We start from the raw sequence: 20,901 nt of genomic DNA, 5'->3' as shown, positions 1-20,901 counted from the left end.
CATCTAGTCAGAGGAATTGGTGTTCTACTAAATAATTAAAATATTCATTTTGTAGACAATCCATCCATTATTTAACCCATTTAATCCATCCTGGTATTACTAAGTTTTTGTCATAAACCAAGGGTGTATGATAACACATACATGATGGCACATTCCAGTGTTCACTCATCTATGGCTAATTAGAGTTACCAGACAACATAAAATGACAGAGCACAGGATCATAAATTTATTTTACCATGCATTTTGGATAAACTTAACGCCATCTCATAATGGTTTAGCCAGGGCTTTGTCCCTGGCTTGGATGTCTTTTTTTTTTTATTTTTCCTTGTTTTTGAAGTAGTTTGTTATGGATCATGTTACTATTAATGTCGTTTTGTTTAATGCTATTTTGATATGACTGTACAATGCTTTGTAGTCCTTTCAATTATCTACCCTTGTGTTCAATATAAAAAGCTGAGGGGGACAAAGCCACTCTCATACTGCAGGTAGGGAATTAACCCTAGTGCTATTTAATAGCCAAAAGCCCATTTTTTCCTGCATTGTGTTTATTTACTGTTGTTTGGCATTTGATTCTGCTTTGTGATTGCACTTTTTGGTTTAATGACTTCTGACTTTCGTTAAAATGTTCTTCTTTTGAATTTTGACTTGGATTCATCCACACAAACCTTTTTATTTCCTTTTTCTTTAATCCAGACTATGTTCATCTTTGAAAAATGTTTGAATTCTGAACACATATTTAAATATAAAAGGGCCAGAGGTTGTTATGTATTTTCCTCTATAGCTTTCTTGATATTTTTTGCAACCTGAGTTAGGGGTAAGGGCTCCTTTGGAGTGGTGAGAACTACACTTTTGGCTCAAACCTGTGTGGGAGTGCAGATCTGACTTTTGTTTTTGAGGCCTTTCCTTTTAGAGCTTTGTGAGCAGGCAGAGAATCACAACACTTATACAGCATGGCTGCCATGTTGTCAGGATCACGCGTGTGCATCAAGTGCCTAGCAATTACACCTCATCAGAGTAACCAGTCACATAAAATAGCTCTGCTGAGGAAAATCAAATACATAAAATGGCAATGAAACAACAATAAAAAGGTAAACAAACAAAAGTAAATCACAGTATTATTTCCATAAATCTGATGTACATTAGTATAAAAACCAAAGACTGATTAAAAATTTCACTGATTTAAACAAATATATCAGAAAGGGGATATGTTGTTGTTGTTTATCTTGGACATAACAGAAAACCTAGAAAACTAATGAAGCAGTAGAAACGCAAAATACATGAGGCTGCATGATGCCTCATTAGTATTCACCAAGATAAGACTTGGCACTCAGGACAGACTCCAACATTCCCATTAGATCAACAAGGATAGACATGGATTAAAATGTTCTTTGACTAATGTACTGTAGTACAGAATATAAACAAGTCTGGTCTGCAATGGTAACAAAATCCTGTAGTACTCCTTTATATTCCTTGTTTTGTGCCCCAGTACATAAAAGTTATTGTCAAAATACTAACAACCCAATAGTGCTTCATTCACTCAGAATATGGAACCAATGTAGGAAGCACTTCAAAACAGAGAAGCTTTTATCTGTGGCACCTCTTCACAATAACCACCTTTTTCCACCCTCTCAAACTTACACAGTTTTCAATGTTTCAAAAATATATGGGATTAAATCACTTAGGGATTTGTACATAGATTACGTCCTTGCATCCTATGAACAATTACACTCCAAATTTAGTTTCCCATCAATACAATTTTTCTACTATTTCCAAATTAGAAACTTTGCTAAACAAAATCTTCCCGATTTTCCTCACTTCCCACATATTCCCACATATTTCTATTTCAGGAGAAATACTGATCAGTCTTGAGGACTCAGACAGCATTTCTGTAATATATAAAAACATTTTAAAGTCCCTTCCTTTCAAAGATCCCAGTGGGCAAAGGAACGGAAGAGAGCCATGCACAGAATTCACTTGAGCTCTATATGCACAACTTAAACTTCAACTTAAAATCTTTTATTGAGGACATCTATCTTGTTTAAAATTGTCCAAAATGTTTCCAGGGCAGGATCCAACCTGCAAACACTGAAATCAAGTTCCAGTCTCACTGGGTCACATGTTTTGGGCCTGCACCAAATTAACATCATTCTGGACCAAAATCTTTTTTTTATTTTATTTATTTATTTTATTGTAATCATTCCATACAAATAGATCAATTTATACAAAAAAGAATTGAAGACATATCAAACCCCACCCTTCAGAAGGAGAGCATGGCCAAAGGAGAATTGCTTAGGGCTTTTTAATAGGGCAAAAATAAACAAAAGAAAGGAAAAAAATATATATAGGTAAATAAAAAATGGAGAAGGGAAAGAAATGCGGAAATAATTATTTCTTCTTATTCTAAACTATTACTGATTTGATCCTGCTAGGTTTTAAAAAAATTCTGCACAGATCCTCTAACTGAGAATTAGATTTTTTCCAATTTCAAATAATATAAAACATCAGTTTCCCACTGACTTATCAGAGGAGAGTTAGGATTCTTCCAATTTAACAAAATAAGTCTGCTAGCCAAAAGTGTAGTGAATGCAATCACCGTTTGCTTGTCCTTCTCCACTTCAAGTCCGTCTGGAAGAACACCGAACACAGCTGTTAATGGTTTAGCAGGGATTGTGACACCAAGGCTGTCTGAAAGGCACTTAAAAATTTTGGTCCAAAATGATTGGTGCAGGCCCAAAACATGTGACCCAGTGAGGCAGGAGCTTGGTTCCAGCGTTCGCAGGTAGGATCTTGCCCTGGTAACATTTTGGACAGTTTTAAGCGAGACAGATGTGCTCGATATATAATTTTTAGTTGACTAATTCTATGCTTTGCGCATATGGAGCTCGAGTGAATTCTCTGCAATGCTACCTGCCACTCCTTTTCTGATATATTGATTAAGAGATCTTTTTCCCAATGTCCTCTTGGATCTTTGAAAGGAAGGGACTCTAATAAGATTTTATATAATGTGGAAATGGTGTCTAATTGCTCGAAATTGAGCAGTATTTTTTCCAGCATGGTGGAGGGTACGAGATGAGGAAAATCGGGCAGTTTCTGTTTAACAAAGTTTCTAATTTGAAGATAGTGAAAGAAATGTGTAGCTGGGAGGTTGAATTTGGAATGTAATTGTTCAAAGGATGCAAAGATATTGTCTATATAAAGATCTCTGAGCAATTTAATCCCAAATCTTATCCAGGTATTAAAAACTGGATATGTTTGCGAGGGTTGAAAGAGGTGGTTCTCTTGCAGAGGTGCCCACAGATAAAAGATTTTCCATCTTAAAATGCTTTCTAAATTGGTTCCATATTCTGAGTGAGTAAAGCACAATTGGGTTATTAGTATATTTGCGATAACTTGCATTTATTGGAGCGCAGAGCAGGGAGTATAAAGAAGTACTACAGGATTTTACTTCTATTGCGGGCCAAGCCTGTGTATGTTCATTTTTTTGTTTCCAGTTTTTTATGGCTTGTATGTTTGCTGCCCAGTAATAAAATTGAAAATTAGGTAAAGCCATGCCACCTTCTGCCTGAGGTCTTTGTAGGGTCGCTCTTCGGATACGTGAGTGTTTTGAGTTCCAAATAAATAAGGTTATAGTTGAATCTAATTGCTTAAAAAACAATTTGTTGATATATATTGGAATGTTCTGAAAGAAAAAAAGAAGTTTAGGAAGGATATTCATCTTAATAACGTTAATTCTTCCGGCTAGAGTGAGGGTTGACCATCTATGCAAGTCTTGCTTAATTTTTTCCATACAGATGGCAAAATTTTGTTGATAAAGAGATTTATGTTTACTTGTAATATTTACCCCAAGGTATTTAAACTGATCTACTATAGTAAAAGGTAGGGTGTCCAATCTAATATTATATGCTTGTGAATTCACTGGAAAGAGTATACTTTTATTCAGATTAATTCTGAGACCAGATATCTTTTGAAATTCTGTGAGTGCTGCTAAAACTGCAGGGACAGTGTTTTCTGGGTCTGATATATATAAAACCATATCATCTGCATATAGAGAAATTTTCTGTTCCAGTCCTTCTCTGATAATCCCCTTTATCTGATAAGAATTTCGACAGTGAGCTGCCAGTGGTTCAATGGCGATTGCAAGAAGCAGTGGTGACAAGGGGCATCCTTGTCTGGTGCCACGTTCTAGCTTAAAGTAGTCTGAACAAATGTTGTTAATACAAACTGAAGCTTCTGGATTGGTATACAGTAGTTTGATCCATGCACAAATATTCGGGCCAAACCCAAATTTCTTCAATGCAGTGAAAAGGAAGTTCCATTCAATCATATCAAATGCTTTTTCTGCGTATAATGATAGTAATATCTCTGGGGTGTTTGACTTTGCTGATGAATATATTACATTAAACAGGCGTCGGAGATTGGAAGATAAGTGTCGGCCTTTAATAAATCCAGTTTGATCCTGTGATATTACCGAGGGCAGCACTTTCTCCATCTTTCTAGCTATAATTTTTGAGAGTATCTTAACATCATTATTCAGAAGTGAAATTGGTCTGTATGATGCACATTGTAACAAGTCCTTATTTTGTTTAGGAAAGACGGTGATTAATGCTTGACGAAAAGTTTGAGGTAGAATTTGATTGTGTCTAGCTTCTGTAAGTGTTGCCAATAAGAGGCGAGCTAGCTGAGTGGAGAATTTCTTATAAAATTCTACGGGGTAACCATCCGCACATGCTGATTTCCCGCTTTGAAGTGACTTTATAGCTTCTAGTAATTCTGATAGGGTCAGAGGTTTATCCAGTTCCTCAGCACTTAAAGCATCTATTTGTGGTGTCTGTAATGTATCCAGAAATGCATTAGATTGCGTGTTGTCTTCTTTGAACTCAGTGGAATATAAGGATTTATAATAATCTCTAAATGTATGCATTATATCTTTATGGTCAATGATTTCTTCTCCATTCGTGTTGGTGATTACTGGGATTGCATTGTGAACTTCTTGTTTGTGAATTTGTTGAGCTAACCAAAATCCTTAAATGCCTTTCAGACAGCCTTGGTGTCACAATCCCTCCTAATCCATTAACAGCTGTGTTTGGTGTACTTAAAGTGGAGAAGGAGAAACAAACTGTAACTGTGTTTACTTCACTATTGGCACGTAGACTTATCTTGCTCAACTGGAACAATCCTAGCCCACCTCTTGTAAGTCGGTGGGTAACTGATGTTATATACTATTTGAAATTGGAAAATATCACATTCTCACTTAGTGGATCTGTTCAAACTGAATAACATTTTAGAATAAGCTTCTATAGTGGGGAAAAGGATTTTCCTCCCTCTCTTCTAAAAGTTTTACTCTGTCTCTTGACCTTCCTCTCTTTCTCTTGGGTGGAGGTTAAACTGAATTTAGTTTGTCAAGTTTCTAGTTTGGTTGGTGGTAGTTAATGGTCATATGGTAATTTTCATCTTTTCAGTGAGATATATATATATATATATATATATATATATATATATATATATATATATATATATATATATATATTGTCGCAGGTGGCTGGGGGGGCGACCCGGCCAGGACATCCAGGAAGACCGGAAGAGGGCTTACACCATCCTCAGACCACGTGGGGGCGACCACCCTGGTGGCTATGGGAACCACAGGTACAGAGCTTTGAAGCTCAACCCTGTAGGGGCCCATGGTCACCGCCAGGGGGCGCCCCAGTGCCTTGGGGGCCCTGGACCCCAGCACGGGGGAAGAGGAGCAGGGACACCCGGAGTGCTTCTGGGGATGCAGCCGGCACTTCCGCCACACTGGGGAGTGCTGGTGGAAGATTGCCGGGAATCACCTGGAGCACATCCGGGTGATTATAAAAGGGGCTGCCGCCCTTCATTCAGGGCTGGAGTCAGGTGAGGAGAAGGATGAAGCTGGAAGGCGAGGAGTGGAGGCGGCCTGAAGAGACAAGACAAAGAGTGTGAGGCCTGGACTTTGGGGGAGTTTGGGGTTGTGTGGCACTTAAATTGTAAATAACAGACTTGTAAACAAACGTGTGGTGGTGATTTACATCATGTCTGCCTGTCTGTGTCCGGGGCTCGTTCCTCAATATATAAATAAAACATTTTTTAAGTTCATTAAGGTTTGCTGTGTCCTGAAGAAGAAGTTCTTCCTCGAAACGCATTGGCCAGATCTACATCTTGCATGACATCAATAGGTTCTGAATCCAGTGACACTTCTTATGTTATACCTTTCTAGGCTTCATGATACAGTATATATACTGTATATTTTGATAATTATTGTAAATAACAAGGGCTGCGTTTATTTCAGTTGGTTCACACCAACGTTTTGTACAGTAATTACAATATTTTCTTGTATGTTCCATTGGCATATGTACAACATGTGTTTGCAAATTTTGTTGTATTACATGTGGGATATTAAATTTGGGTTCATAACTAGTTTGTAGGGATAGTCTATTTTTTCATGTCGATTGCATTGCGTTTTACATTTTGTAATTTTTTTTGTTTTATGCACCATACTTCATAATAACAGGGTTTACTTATTTAAAATCTAGAGGGAGAGTGGAATGATATACTTTGCATGTTGTTTCATTTTTTCCTTTATATGCATTTAAAATACATATAGAAACTTGTTTTGGGTTCTTCTTCCTGAAACACCCAACCCCAATTTCTCCATTCCATGCACTTTAAACAGGGAGAGAACAAAAAAAAACTGAACAAAAGATTTAACAGTGAGAGAAAATAAAAAGCGAAACTTTTTCTGTCATTTTGACTATTGCAATCACTATACTGCATAAAAATACTTTTACGGCAACTGAAGGTGTAGGGACACAAAGGACTTCTGGGAGAGGTTCTATCTTGGTGTTCCAGGAACAAGTGGAAAGCTCTCCTTGAACTAAACAGCAACCATGAGATGTGTTTTAAGGCCATCTTTTGCCTCATGGTCCATTGAGAACAGTGGGTTACAGGAGGTTAGAAGTGGAGTGCTTTGGTGTGGTGGACAAATGGACAAGCCATTACATCAGACAGATAGGGGCCCCACAGATGTTTAGGCAGGACTGAAAGAGGCATTGGCTTGCTGTCTTGTACGGTTTATTTTATCCTTTGTGTTCTCCCTGTGATTATTCCTTCTTTTAAGTTTATTTTTTTAATTTTCAGCTTTTGTGTTTTACTGGGTATCAAGGGCTGCCACAAGGTCCCTTTCATAATATATTTAAATGTATTGTTTGCTTTTTGTGTTACTTAAAGTGGATGCAGTTACACTGTTGACTGTGAGATCCATTCTTGCACCAAAGATAGACTCCAGCATTTTCAGAGAATCTACAGCAATAAAATCTTAGATGGAAATGGAATTTAAGTAATGTATTGTAGCAATATTAAATAATTTTATACCACACCATAATTATGCTAACATATAAATACATTATTCCCAAGCAAGAAAAAAAAAACAGAAGACATCTTTTTGGAATAGATTGCAAAGGCCAGTGACTGGAAACGTTCAGTTTGAAAATATCATGTTGAAATATTAATCTGCCAACAATTGTAATCAAATGCCACCTGTCATCTTTCACCTGATTGTTCTGAGAATATAATGTGATTACTTCTCACAAGAATGTAGTCTCAAGTCAGTTTTTGCACTAAGAACAGATTGCTTTACATAAAAAATTCAAAAAAGGAATTAGCAGCGATATTTACCAGGAACTCCCTTTGTGTGTTATCCTTTTGGCTTATGTTACTTTCAATGCACAGGTTTGAGAAGGCAAATCTCTCCTTTTTTTTTTTTTTTTAAAGATGACTATATGAAAACCTGTTTTCTTTTTCTTAAAAAAAGTACGACTAATATCTAGAAACAGGCCCTAGTAAGTAAGGAGACTCAAACAATCAGTACATCAGTTTGACAATTACAGATTTAGACAAGTATACGAAGCAGAAATTTAGAATGATAGATTAACAATGACAGTGTCAGTGTGTAAATGTAAAAGAAGAGATCCACCCATGTTTTGCATTTAAAATTTGAGGGTAAAAGATATTATGAATATCAAAGAGAAAAAAAGTAAATGACAGGTTTACTCACCTATAAACAGGTTTGTTTCAGCTTGGATTAACCATGCATCAGCTGTGCTTTCTGGAAGGTAAGAGACAAAATCCAGTTTACGTCCTAAAAATCATCACTCTTGTATCCTTAGTGTTCCAGAGTCTTTGAGTTTCTGCATACACAATTTTACATTTTAGGAATTCCCAGTAGTTCCAAAAAATGTTCAGGATAATCTGAAAAGAAATGGAATTCTGTTACCAATAAGCAGAAAATAAATTCTGCAGAGGCTAAAAGTGGAACATTTTATACAGTTAACAATTGAGTGACAAGAATGATACCAAGCTTTCTCATAGAATAATTAACAAAAAATAAGATTTATTGAGACTAAATTTTGTTGAGATAAATTTGCTAATTATAAGCATACAATTTTCCTCACATTTCTAATACATAATTTTGATCACAAGCTTTTTGTTTGCATAAACTGGATAAGAAATGTTATTTGGACATGGCTTTGTCCCACCTCTGGTGAGGAGGAAAGAGTACGATTAAGATATGTTAAACTTGTGCTGACAAGAAATGGGCCATAAATTCATTTGTTCTTTTATCATTGACATCTAAAAACATTTTGCATTTGAAAAATTAAAAAAATCGGGAGTGGTCTCTCCTAGACTTTCCTCATATACTCAGAAATGGGGATGGATATTTGAGGAGTATATTTTTACATTATGTACATTAAAGAACCATCGAATAAAAGGTAAAGTACCACTTCCAGTTAACAGAAATAGCCCAAAAGTTGATAGATATCTATGTTTTGTACCTAATACTTGTATGCAAAATTTGGTTGCCCTAAGTAAAAGCGTACTCAAGTCACCGTATTTACATACACACACATAATACCAAAAAATTATATTTTCGGACTTGGGAAGGTCTAAAACGTCGAGATTCATCAAAATCTCGACATCAAATCTTTGTACGATTATAATACTTTCCCTAAACTTCACATACATCCATCCATCCATCCATTTTCCAACCCGCTGAATCCTAACACAGGGTCACGGGGGTCTGCTGGAGCCAATCCCAGCCAACACAGGGAACAAAGCAGGAACCAATCCGGGGTAGGGTGCCAACCCACCGCAGGACACACACACCAAGCACACACTAGGGACAATTTAGAATCGCCAATGCACCTAACCTGCATGTCTTTGGACTGTGGGAGGAAACCGGAGCACTTCATATACAAGAAAGTAAAAAAAAATAAAATTCTGGTGCAACAACACACACCCAGAGGAGATTTTTAAAATCTTTTAGACTTTCCTTGCCATGATGATACACATTAACCTATAGTAAGCTAGTCCATATATTTTGCAGGGTAGCAAATCTATCCTTAAGCACTATTCCAAACTCTTAGTCCATAAAAACTGTAAAAATGCTCAAACTTTTCAAAACACTGATGAGAATGTATTTGTTGTTATACTGTCCAATTTTTATTCCAGTGTATAAATACAATTTAAAAATGTGTAAATGGATGCATGACACCATGAAAACAAGACACCAAGCCCAGTGAAACCTGTTGGATAATGAAATAAGACTGATTAAAATGTGAAGTAACATCACAAATGGAATCCTTTTCAGTAACAATTTACATTCATACTGAAATACAGTATATTACAAAAGTATTGATATTTTTTGTTAGTTGCTTAAATTATAAAAAGAGTAGATATGGATACAATTCCTTGGGATTTAAGCCTTTAAAGGGAGTTCAAATTAGATTTCCAAGTCTTCTTAAAGCAAAAATCTTATCATATATACCATTTTTTACCTTTTAGTATTTGTTTGAAGCATTCAAATGAAAGCCCTAAGTGCATCCCAGTGGCTAATTTCCATGATACCTGCATTGTAGGAGAATGACTGACAAGTGAGCTTTGCAAGTAATTTTCGTTGTAATGCAGTAAAAAAGTACATGTAATGCAACACAGCACTCGCTTAGAAACAGAAAGGCTACTAAACGAGATTATACAACTTCTTTGGAGACTACAGCTGTCAAATGTGAGCTCCCATTACAATTTAATGACTGACATATTTGGATAAAAATGCACTGAATATAATGTAAAAAGAAAAAAAGCCTAAGAAAGCAGGGGTGGGAACAAATCTGAAAAGCAGCTTAGTTTCCATTCAGTTTAATACATGAACAGTAAGGAATAAAACCCATTAAGTGCTTTACAAAGACACTGTCATTACTGGCTATAACAAAGGGAAAAGTATTGCACTTTCACAGTTCATAAAAGATACTGTATACATTTACTTAAATGTTCACAGAAATGGACTGTTTTGTCCAGAGGAGTATAAAGATTTTTAGAGATTGGAAAAGGTAAATAAAAAAAGATTACAAAAATAACAATTTCTTGAAGAACTCTGTTCATTGTTTGTATAATATGGGTAGTATAAGAAAAAGCATTTTATTTACATGTAGAGGATGGATGGATGGATGGATAAAACTGAAAACTGATCCTATATGCATAGATGAAAACCATAACACAACCATAGTTTCATAGTGATCATACATATAAAAAACTCACCTCCACATATTCAGTTATTTTTAATTAATGGTTTAAATGTCCCAGAGGCTCCTTACCAACACATTTCTAGGAAATTGATTGTACGCTTTAATATTTTAGGTTATTTCATACAAAACAGAAGTCTGTACTCTTTGAAAAGTATATCCTAAAACCTGGCATCATTTCACTTTGAAGATAGATATTTATTATGATACTTTAATACCTGAAAATGGCTACAGTAAAGTTAACCTTATCAAAGCAGCTACCCAGCTTGCTTATAAACTCTGAATACATTATGCCATGCCAACTTAACTTATTAAATACACTTTTATTTATATTGTTATGCACTATATGTGTCGACTAACAGAATTGCCTTGGCTTAATCTTTAAAATAAAAGACACAAAGTGCACTGAAAATTATTCAGACGCCAAAACAAATTTAAATAAATAAACAAATAAGGATTTGTTTGGCAGTGATCTACAAAGTATTATACTAAATCAAAACATGAGTGGTCAAAATCTACCAACACGTTACTAAAAAATGAACAGTGAGAAAAGTATCCCCATAGCAAGTGAAAACCTGTATTTGTTCAGCTACAATATACTATATACGTCCTGTACAGGCAGATGGGCATCATCTGCTTAGAAAATCGAGTGAACTTCTTTAAATTAATTTCTGAGGGTAAGTATCCTACCTCAAAGGTCCAGTGTATAGTAGATATACCTTAAAATGAGGTCAAAAGGGCACTCTATGCACATCTTGGATTATTGGGAATCACAAGTCCAGAGAATAATACAAAAGCATTTCAAAAGCACCAAACCTCCCTTAGAGCTTTGTGCAACACATTGTAAAGAAATTGAAAAAAAAGTAATACCACACTGCATAGGTTTTGTTGTCCCACTAAACTTTTGCTGCCAGATAATAAGTGCAGCTGCTAGGTCAATTGTAACAGTGAATGAGTCAATAGCTGTAATTAAAGATGAAGCTCATGGATCAAAATGGATCAACGACCTCTAGGGTATGCCATTAAAAAGGCTTTTATGGAAGAGTGGCACTCTTGCCTGTGAAAAAAATGCCCTTTCCCAAAGGAAACTGCCAATGTGCATAGAATATTTGGCCTCAGTATTAAACCATACATGAGGTGCAAATCAAACAAAAACCACAAGCTAGGTGATGTCGACTGTGTAAGTAAGTTCACAATATTTTGCTCCATTATGTGTATTGTTTCTTTGTTTATCCTATTGTTTTGTCTAACTGATAGACTACTATTGTATAAGATGGCTGCAATGTCACATTTTCATGGCAAGGGATAAAGCCAATGTATTATACAGTAATATATAAATGTGGATGTGGCCACATGTGTCAGAGTATGACATGACAGTATCAATTTCCTCATGTATAATAGCAGGACTGGATTAACGGTAGGATCTTCAGAGTTTAGGACTCCTTTGAGAAAGCCAGCTTGCCTTTCTAACATTGAAAGCCTTTATTAATTTGCATTGGGATTTTCTTCTTGCTTCTGATGTTACACATTGAATCTCTAAATTTGAACAAGTTTTTATTGCGTTTAATTTTTTTTATTTTTGTTTTCTAACAACTATGGTGTTTGTTAAATAGGACGCAAACTATTTCTAGTCAGGCAGTTGATACAAGAGGAAAATGCTTGCTAGTGATAAGGCGTGTTAGGATTTTTAGCAACAGGTGTTGGCACCCTGCCCGGGATTGGTTCCTGCCTTGTGCCCTGTGTTGGCTGGGATTGGCTCCAGCAGACCCCCATGACCCTATGTTCGGATTCAGCGGGTTGGATAATGGATGGATGGATGTTACTCCCATTATTATTGTCTCCCTGTCATTTCTACAATGAACATCACTCATGCACATTGCAATGCACATGTAGACAATGCAGTGTCTACAATATATTTTTTTTATCTTTCATATAAACAAAGTCCTGAGAGGTGGTAGCATTATCTTATCGGAATGTGTACAAAATATCTGGTTGGCAGGTAAAACTGCATGGAATTCAGTATCCCTGACAGAATGGCATATGGAGCTTTCCATGGGTAGGAGAATAAAATAATAATAGCTAGGGTGTTTATTTATGGTCAGTCCACCAATTCAGTAGTTGTAGTCCCTGTTAAAAACCTTAGTGACTTTTCAATTACACACACACATACATTTTATATATATTATACTGTATATATATATATATATATATATTATATATAGACTCCCTCCCCTTACACAGAGAACTTAGAGCCTAGAAAGAATTTAGTAGCAAGAGTTTTTCTAATGTGAAGAACAAAGATAAAGGAAGCCAGTGTTACAGGATGAAGAATAAAGGTGAATAGGAGAACACTGTAGGTACCTGATGAGGTCACGTTTGTGTATAGTTGGGCCCAAGGGGCACAGTGTTTGCTGTTTTTCCTTTTGCATTTCCCTTGCGTGCTACCCTTCTGTACTGATGTTTATTTTGCCTCAATAAAACCTTTTTCATTTAGGACTCTGGACTTGCGTGTCTGTTTTTTTGAGTATGGGTCAGTCTAAAAGCATTCATATAAATCAAAATGCTTTATCGCATCAGGGATTACCAATATTGTCAGGACTGACAAAAAAAAAAAAGCAATACTGGATGAAAACCTCTGCCACATGTCAGAAAACAGAAATTGTGGAAAATGTGTGTTTTTCAACATAATACATGTTGCCAGTGCATCGCTAATGTGGTTTAACATGAAGACAATATGCAGTATATCCCTGAGTAGCCTATTCAGAGTGAAAATTCATCGCAAGGTGTCATTTTGCTTGGCTTTTCTCTACATTCATAATGGCTAATACGGTACAACACCCTAGTATCGCAAGACCTCAAAATTCATGTCCACTACTTCACATGGCAAGAATAATTTTGTAAGGAATGAACAAACATTCACCTGTCATTGTTGTAACTTTGGGATAGACTTACTCTAAAAGATTGAATATATATGTTAAATAGTAGCAGATATAGCTTGTTCAACAAAGTACTGGAATAGGAAGAAAAAAAAAAAAAAACTATAACACCTTTCGCCTTTACTACTTAATTGTTTACAGTTTGCTTTATGGAAAATCTAACCAGTATCCCTATTCTAATTTCTCAGAATACTACGTTTTGGGTCTCTTTGATGACAAAATGGGGTGAGGGTTGAACAGGTACTCTAATTGTAACTTTTGTGCAGACTGCACAGCAAACTACAATTGTCCCTATTATCATATTTAAACAATCGGTTATTTTGGTGATACTGATCGGCTCAGCACCTGAGACTCAACCATTACAGCATTTGAAAAATATAACTAGATAAAATCTGTAATACCTTCCGAATCAAATCTTTTCATAAAATCAGAAGAACATGTAACAGCTGGCATAATAAGACCATCTGGCTTCTTAGGGCAAACACAAAAAAATGCATGCCCAACTGCTCGAAAGAAGATGAAAAAGTCATAAGAACCGATTGTGCTAATAACTTTTGAACTAGTGACTCTGATTTCATTAAACACCAGTCTATGTGACGCTGTAGTTTGGCTGCATCTGCCTTAGAACCGTAGATAACTGGGATGAGCCATGCAATCAGGACCCATACCACAGAAACAGTATGATGAAAATGTGCTAGTGCATTTATTTTCAGTAAAACAAAGTGTTCAAAACAACAGTACAGTGCAGGTTCTTCTTAATAAATAAACAAGTCCATAAAAATCACACACCTGTAGAGGTTAAAAATCAATCAATAAATAAATAATCCAGAACAATCACCAAAATTAGTTTAAAATCCATGGCTAAAACATGTAGGACCAGTCCCTTTAAAATCCCATTACAAGCCTTTGTACCTCCTTTCAAAACTGATGTCTCCTCAGCTCACTGTTAAGGTCTCGTCTTCTCAGCTCGAGGAGATGTCCTTCAATAGGCACAGCCAACTGTCCCAAGGGCTTGAGCTCCAGCCCCCTTATTTGGTCAGTGCTGGGGTGCTCCAAGTCCTACTCATGTCCCACACTGTCATCCCTCTGCAACTGTACGGTCTCCATGATTACTGCTCCATCTCCCACCCACCACCATCACATGGCATGAGGTGGGAGCTCACTCAAAGTGAAGTCTCTCAAGCATTGTATATTTGCACCTTTTGAGACCAAACCCAACCGCCTGTCTCCACTGTATGGTACTGGCTCTTCCATACTCCTGCTTCTCTCATTGTCATTTTAATTGCATCTAACCTCTTTCTTTCTTTCTTTCTTTCTTTTTTCATTTGACATGTTGTCCTCTGCTGAGGCTTCTTTTTTTTATACACCTTCTGAGGATGCTGGTGTGCTTGCGTGCATTACAGACAATGGTGTCCTAATGAGGCAATTGACTGAACTGCACGTTTTGACACAAGAATACACAATTATCCTATCGCCCCATCAACCGCCACTCCACTCCACTCCACTTCGCTACCACACACCTGAAAACCCCCCATAGCAATAATTTACTGTATTTACAAATAGCACATCAGTATGGACCTCAATGCATCTTATCATTGTCTACCTTACATTCCAGAGATAGTAGCATGTCAATATCAAAGGAGAGAAAATTCAATGTACCAAAACGCAAAACAAAGGCAAAGGCAAAACAAAAAGTTCAAAAATTCCAAGGATCCAAAACAAGCAAGAAAGCAGCAGAGTGGAACACAATGGCCTATCAATAAAATGAATAAAGTAAAATACAACAGTAAGGACTGTATGATAAGCATTGCCTTGAATGTACACTTCACTGCAAATATGTGACTTCTTAATAGTAAAACACTACTAAGTGATTCAACATACTAGACATAGCCAGAAGCAAAAGAAATTCGTGAATTGCATGGTCCGGGGTAGGTAGGAAATACAGGTCTGGAAACTTCAGGGCAGATCCTAACACAACAGGCACATTTTGTATTGGTTTCAAGTAGCTACCTAATTGTTCTGCTTTGTCCTTTATTATTAGCTGCAAACAGATTAAGAAAAAGGACAAATCTAATCATTTTAAATGACTGTACATTCATGGCACTTTGCACAGTGACATACATAAGCCGAATGGTTTGATATAAAACAAATATTCTCATATCTGGTATTAATTAATTAACATCCTGCAGATATTGCTTATTATCTTTAAAAATAATCCTGTATGTGTTTTTTGAGCTGGAACCTGCAAGGCAAGAGAAAATAAGGTTGGCCATGAAACACCTAGTACAGAGACTTAGAATCTGACACCAGAAGGATGGGTTACACATGGAGTCAATTGGAAAGAAAAGTTCAGGATCACAATGTCTGGTGGGCCCTGGTTGATGGCTTATGCCCCAAGAGGGGTATTAAGCATAAGTAAGTATATGTTTTATTTCTCACTGAGCTTTATCAAAGGCATGTTTGCTTTGCATTGACAAATTCTCCTAAACCTATATGCATTTAGATCTAATTCAAATACTTGATTACAACATATCAAATACTTTGTCACTAAATTAATTTGAATTAACAAAAATTTCTTGTTTGGAATGGTAACTGCTCATAGCTGTTTTGTTCCTTTGAGCTAAAACTGTAACAAGTGAAATAAAAGAGTACCTTTTCTTATATAAAGTGAAGCAGAAACTTAAATATTTCAGATTGTACTGATTGACTGTACAATGCATTTGGTTGAAGAGAAGAACCAGCCTCTCGTTAAGATAAAGGGATGCAGCAGAATGAAGCAACGGGTAGCCTTTCTGACTTACAGAACTTGGGGCTTTGTTTGATTCCTGGCTATGATACCTCAGTTGTAGAGTATGCCTTTTGTTCTTGTGTCTTTCTGGATTTCTTCTGCACATGGTCACAAATAACCGGGTAACCTAACATGAAACAGTTTTACTGTGTATGCAAATTTTATTTAAAAAAAAGCATACATTTGTACTAATAGCATGGTACTCTGTTTTCTTAGTTTCTTTATTTTTATTGAAGTCCACTACTTTGCTTTGTTTTACTATACTTTATAAATCTGCTGTCACAAACACTGTAAGGTTGTTATATTCACTAAGAGAGTGATGATGTGTTGTATGTTGATTAATACGTGCAAGTAAGAATTTCACTGTAATCTGTACATGTGACAATAATGACCCTATAAACTTCTAAACAAATACTGAGAGTTCCTATTAACTCCTACAGAATGCTCGCTCTCTCTCTATACATTAGGAGTAAACACCAAATGTAATCATAAGTACAGTATATGTCCTATGCTCCTTCCATTAGACATGGTCATAGCTAAATCACAGACAATATGCCAGCTAATTAATTAGCATGGTTACTTCTGTGCAGCAACATCAGACTCTTTAGACCCTGCTTATTCTCTAGCTACAGTAGATGAACTTTAATTGCAGTAGTCGTATTTTATATTTTCCCTTCTTCTCTCTTTCTAAAATAGCCAGGTAGACATTACTACTGATGTATTTAGGCTTGGAAAGGTTCATCAGTTCCTCATTTTGACTTCTTCTGTATTTTGGAGATTGTCTGCTAATGTTATGATAAATGAGACAGACGGTAGGACTCAACAGCTAGCACATTTTTGTGAGCAAACTGAAAGCTTGTACATGGCATTGTAATTCTTTACAACACAAGAGAAACTTTGTATTATAAAAATACCAAAGGGTATGTATTCCTAAAATTGTACAATCTATTACTATTTTGTTTGTATTCTTTTGTCATTATCTCATTGTTTCTTTGCTTGATGTTTAGCAAGCCACTAAACTGCATCTGTTTACACTTCACTTATTTTCGGATTGTGTGTGTGTGTGTGTCTGCTGTGCTTATTTTCAATCAGGAGAGATGAAGCCATCTTCCAGAAGGAAGGTAGTTTGTGGGGCATACCTTCATAATGATATATACTTTGGAATAGGGAACTAAATCTTACAGCAGCAGCAGAACAAAGCCTCAAGTCTGAGAGTTTTGTGCAAACCACCTAACTATTGCCCGAGGATAAGGATGATGCTTATGGTCATAGAGAAACCTGACATTTCTAAATATAAAAACTCTGCAAAGCATTCTCAAAGAGAAGCTCTTAAGTTGACTAGTGATTCTAAATTATCCCAGAATTATACCCTGTCATGTCTGAGCTTGTAGAAAAGCTGGTCCCTAAGCTCTGGTCTATAAGAATTACTTGGCCAGTAAATGGAGTAGCAAGGGACAAAGTGAACAAATAGCCAGAATAACAGGCTGAAGTCAAACCCAGGAGAGAAAAAATACTAAACATCAAAGCACAATATCTAACAAAAGTGGTTAAAAAACCATTGTAAAAAATTCTGTCTGCCTTAAACACCTTTTGTTATAAAACTAATATGATTTCAAAGTTTTGTTTTTACTTTATTTTATCCAGGATCTTGCACACTGGTGTCATGCCCCACCATCTTAAATGGTCAAATAGTTGCTTCAAAAATAATGTCACAAGCTATGTCCCTTGCCAATTTCCAGTCACCAGTAACAAAGTCCTGTGAGAAAATGGTGAACACAATGGAAATGGGATGACATCACTATGGAAGCAAAAAAAAATGCAATGTTTCTAATAGTGATGCTCCAAATCGTTCTACCACCAATTAAAATTGGCTGATTTTTACTCCAAATGACCAGTTAGTGATAGGTAAATATACTGATCCCTAAAAACATTTTTAGAATCTGAATCTAAGCTTTACAGTAATTTAGTTGTAGTGATTCTTTATGCAAGGTTTAATGGTACTTGAAGCACAGGTATCATTTTGCTGCTGGAACTTCCCATAAACAGAGAGACAACAATCAGACTTTACAAGAGAGTGAAGATGGGAATTTTGACTTTTACATTAAAGACAGTTAAGTAGTAAACTAGAAAAATGTAAATCTTACAAGTCACCCTTGTGATTAGTGAGGAAAAGCAGACATACAAGGTATTCATCTGTACTTGGTAGAAAGAATAGAAAAACTTGGTTAATAATTTCAGACCTTTTTGTTTTGTTCTTTTAACTAAAATCTACAGTACACTCCAGAATTTCACTTCACTGCTTAATAAACAATAGACTTATAAGGTTAGATGCCAAATGTGTGCATTTTAAGTGTAACTTGTTAAGTATGTTAACCTTTAATTATCTTGTGTGAAGACAGCCAGGGACCTTTCCTGGCCAAGAGGCCATTGTAAATGAAGTACCTGAGGAACAGATGTGCACTGGGTACTGCCTCCCCCAAAGCACTAGATGGCAGCCCCCCTGGGGATGAAGCAAGGCCTCGGATTCTCACAGGGCTCCATGGGAGACTTTGGCAGGGCCCTATTGGGTTCTGTGTGGGCCACCAAGAGGAGCTGCAGAGCCCTACTTTGGGCTTCCACTACATCTGGGAGTACTTTCAGATAATGGTGATGGGCCACCTGAAGTGCTCCCAGGTGCAGCAAAAAAGGGGCCGCCTCACTTCACTTGAGGAGCCAGGGTCAGGAGGAAGAGGAACGAAGTTTGCTATGGGAGGAGCTGAGGTGGAAAGACAAAGACAGAGAGAGAAACAGAAGGTAGAGAAGAAAAGTGTTGTGTGCTGTTTATTGTACTATGCTTGGTTCTGGTGGGAAACAGGTGAAAAGTACTTCCCCCTTGGAAATAAAGCCTTGCGTGTTACGGAGTCTGTGTCGGGTTTGGAGAGCTGGAGCATCCTGGAGGCCACACTTGATAAACATCTTGCAAACGTTTTATTAGAACTGTGACATGTAAGTACACCAAGTATTTTATTTTATGCCATAAGCATTATGGATACTATTTTGCGTACATGTCACAAAAGTCTGTATTTTAGGAGATTTTATTTATTTTGGTATTTTTTATGGTCACCGAACAACAAGCATAAAGAATTACAGTTTTTAATAAAAAATGAACAGGTGACACCTGTGGTCTGTAGTTTAATTATAAAAATAGAATATAAGGCTTCTGCACTGCTGATTATGCTTGCTCTTAGTGTAAAAGTGAAAAGAAAAAACAAAACTCTGAATCAGTACTGTAATCGACCAGTTCTTGTTATATACAACTGACGATTGGTATTGGTCCAAAACAAAACCTGACTGAAATATCCCATCCATCCATCCATTTTCCAACCCGCTGAATCCGAACACAGGGTCACGGGAGTCTGCTGGAGCCAATCCCAGCCAACACAGGGCACAAGGCAGAAACCAATCCCTGGCAGGGCACCAACCCACCGCAGGACACACACACACACACCCACACCCCCACACACCAAGCACACACTAGGGACAATTTAGGATCGCCAATACTCCTAACCTGCATGTCTTTGGACTGTGGAAGGAAACTGGAGCACCCAGAGGAAACCCACGCAGACACGGGGAGAACATGCAAACTCCACGCAGGGAGGACCTGGGAAGCGAACCCGGGTCTCCTTACTGCGAGGCACCAGCACTACCTCTGCGCCACCGTGCCGCCCAATATGCCATCCCTAGTTTTTTATTTATTAAAAATAAACAAAATGCTCCAAAATCATTCTGCAGGTCAATAAACTTAGAATTACAATATGACCTGAATAGTCCTCCAGGTTTGAAAAGGCAGGATAGGCTCCAGTTGTGCTTACCATACTGTGGACAGCAATACAGAGCAGATGCCTTTTCACTACACCAACCCTCAGCGAGCCCTAGTAAAATCCCAATATACTTCAGTTCTGTTATTATTTTAACTGCTGTAGACTTAATCCGACAATGGCAATTTTGTTAAGAACTAGTCACTCTGCTGTCACCTACTTAATAGTGTTACCCACTTCCTGCATTTATTTTCAAAGTTGCATTACAAATACAGGATATTAGCAGATGGGAAGTCTTGTACAAACCACACATTTGACCTCAGTGATCAAAAGATAATGTCTAGACAAAATATTATATGCATCTATTTCCTTTTTTACAATATGTCATAATTAATTACTATTTCCACAGTGTTAAGCATGTATATAAGACAATGTATTTTTATAAAAATGGTATACAGGTTTAGGTGACTTGCTTGTAGTCATAAAATCTTAGTCACAGGACCATACTGTCTGTTTGTCAGGGTATAGTCTATGGAGTTAAACAAATTGTAGGATTAAGCAGCACATTATCTCTCCAACCAAGCTTACACATAATCGCCTTTGTTTCCTACTAGTCACACCACTGGAAATTCCTGGGTGATTGTAGTTGAAAATAGCAAGCTATAAAAGGATCCATTAAGCCTTTAAACTCAATCGCACAATTATGAAATGCAGGTAAGCACACAAAAAATAATCTGGCCAAACACAAAAAGATGGAATTAACAGGAATCTTTTCTACTAGGCTTGATTTG

The 20,901-nt window shown here is 36.7% G+C and overlaps 1 protein-coding gene across 3 annotated transcripts in view; it reads right to left on the bottom strand.

The window, feature by feature from the left end:
• pkib (protein kinase (cAMP-dependent, catalytic) inhibitor beta) overlaps positions 1-20,901 on the bottom strand; it is a 145,377-nt gene that overhangs the window by 76,376 nt on the left and 48,100 nt on the right. For 2 of the 3 annotated variants that reach the window (XM_028797232.2, XM_051924531.1), the window contains exon 2: positions 8,069-8,262. The gene's annotated coding sequence lies outside the window, so the exon portion shown is untranslated. The remainder of the gene's footprint in view (positions 1-8,068; positions 8,263-20,901) is intronic. The other variant, XM_051924532.1, reaches the window with a different exon arrangement.

Source organism: Erpetoichthys calabaricus, chromosome 3 (genome assembly GCF_900747795.2).
Source record: "Erpetoichthys calabaricus chromosome 3, fErpCal1.3, whole genome shotgun sequence".
In the NCBI taxonomy this organism is placed as follows: Eukaryota; Metazoa; Chordata; class Cladistia; order Polypteriformes; family Polypteridae; genus Erpetoichthys; species Erpetoichthys calabaricus.
Note: the sequence above shows the minus strand (reverse complement) of the source record. Positions and strands in the feature narration are given on the sequence as shown.